Source organism: Galeopterus variegatus, unplaced genomic scaffold, assembly GCF_000696425.1.
Source record: "Galeopterus variegatus unplaced genomic scaffold, G_variegatus-3.0.2 Scaffold2549, whole genome shotgun sequence".
Taxonomy (NCBI): domain Eukaryota; kingdom Metazoa; phylum Chordata; class Mammalia; order Dermoptera; family Cynocephalidae; genus Galeopterus; species Galeopterus variegatus.
Genome location: NW_007728660.1, coordinates 215,297 through 217,479, shown reverse-complemented (window position 1 = coordinate 217,479; position 2,183 = coordinate 215,297).

The following is a 2,183-nucleotide window of genomic DNA, read 5'->3' as shown; positions in this document are numbered from 1 at the left end:
TGTCTTTTTTAATCCCGGTGCCAATGCAGAGAGTAGCATCTCAATAAATATTTGGAAATGGAAGTCACTTCTGGCTGGAGAGGTCTGTAAAGACTCTCACAGGACACAATGTAAAAGGATGGCATTGAGGGTGGCCCTGCCCCCATCACTCTTGGGATATGTGAATCCAAGTTCCACATTTTGGGCACAGTGATAAGAAGGGCAGCTGGCTTCAGGTCTCGGCTCTGGGCAGCACTGACGTGAGTGACCACCCCGCCCCTCCTCCAGAAGCTTCACAAGCACCAGGTTTTCCTGGCCCCCTCCTACGTTGCCGGCCGGCCCCTCTGTCTCGGACTTCTTAATTTAATGTAAAGTTGGAGTTACTGGAAGCCCTCTCCTTGCTCCAGACCTTACCTCCTGTCTTTGCTTGTCCCCTCTGCGGGATGTACTCTACTCCGTGGCTTCAGTTTGCAATGTTTATGCGGAGCACTTTGCAATCTGCCTGTGTCTCCAGCCCTCGGCTTTCTTTTGAGCCCCAGACCTGTAAGTTCAGCTGCTTGCTGGACACTGCATTTGTATGTCCCCAACAACCTGCCACGTCCACCTTCCTCCCCACACCTCTCCTCTTCCCTTGTCTCTGTGCCAGTGAATGGCATCCCCTTCCACCAGGTGAAGCCAGAAACTAGAGCAACAGTAACGACTTCTTTCTTTCATCAACTTAGTCCTGTTGTTTGGGGTCCTGTTGACTCATATCCACCTGCTTCTTTCCACTGCTGCTGTAACTAGCTGAATCTCAGCTGCCGTGGATTTCCCACTTAAGGGCTACAAAGGCCCGTCCTGTCGTCCTTCCTCTTGTCACCATTGCCCTCTCTAATTCATTCTTCACAGTGCAAGCCAAAGTGACATTTTTGAAAGTCAAATGTAATCATGGACTGTTCCTGCTCGGAGCTCTCCAAAGCTTCCCCTTTCGTCTAAGCATAAAGTCGAGTTTTCTCAACAAGAAAATCCTTCGTTATCTGTCGCCTCTTGCCGCCGCCTGTGCACACTCCCAGGTTCTCAGCTCTGTGGCCGGCGTCCTCGTGCTCTCTCACCCCAGGCTCTGCTCCTGCCCTCTCCTCCTCCTCCCCTCTGCCCTCACGTGCACGCATGCCCCTCGCCCACCACCTCCTGCTAATTTACACTTAGGCCTCAGTGTGCACTTTCCTAACCAGCAGCTGCCTCTGACCTCGTGATCTGAACAGGTGCCCTCTTCTCTCCCACCAGAGCAGCCCTGGTGTCCTCTTGTGGGTGTCACCATGCTGTCCTGTAGTCACCTGTGTAATTGTGTGCTCAGACCAATGCACCTGCAGGGTAGATGGATACTCTGTCTGCTGAAAGATAGCTTCTCTGGAAATAATTTTTAAAGAAGAAGGAACACATTCTAGAGAATTCGACAATGGTATGTGAAATTTTAAGAAATTATAGAGAAGTGCCACAAGCATTTTATTTTAAAAGTGCACTATATTCGCATAAACATTCTCTTTGTGTATAGAACCTTAAAAATTAATTTGGTCACACTAACAAGCCCATGTGAGGCAGAAGGAGCAAAAAATATCGAGCTTCATTTACCAAAGAGAAAATCAGAGCTCAGAGTAATGATGTTTCTGGCTAAAGACCCCCCTGGGTTTTCAACCTTGGGTAGAAGTCTGCTCAGTGCTGGCCACAAGGCTCTGCAGACCACTGCCCCAGGCTGCCTGCTAGACACCGAGTAACCTTCTCTCTACCAGGAAAGCCTTGGAACAAAGAGAAAATGGTTGAGAAGGCCTGTAATGAGGAAGAACAGATATCAGATCAATCCCTTTTATTCAGTCAGCCGTTCAGCACATAGTTCGGTTGTATAATGCATGCCAGCTACTGAGAACAGTGGTGGGTGAAAACAGAAGCTGTGTCCGCCTTGTGGCCCTGCGGTGGAGAGGCAGACTAACCGAAAGCATGGAAATGAACGTGAAATTAGAGAGCTCTGAAGGGCCAGCATATGCGGCACCTCAGGAGCAGACAGCGGGGACATGTGACCAGTCAGGGAGCCTGAGGACAAGCTGAGGAGCAGCAGGTGTTTGCTGGCAGGGGTGGGGCTGGGGCTGCCAAGGGCATGGACAGAGGGGAAAGATGGTGAGACCCTGAGCAGGAATCTGTATGCCTCTTGGAAGAGCACAGATCCTCATCAT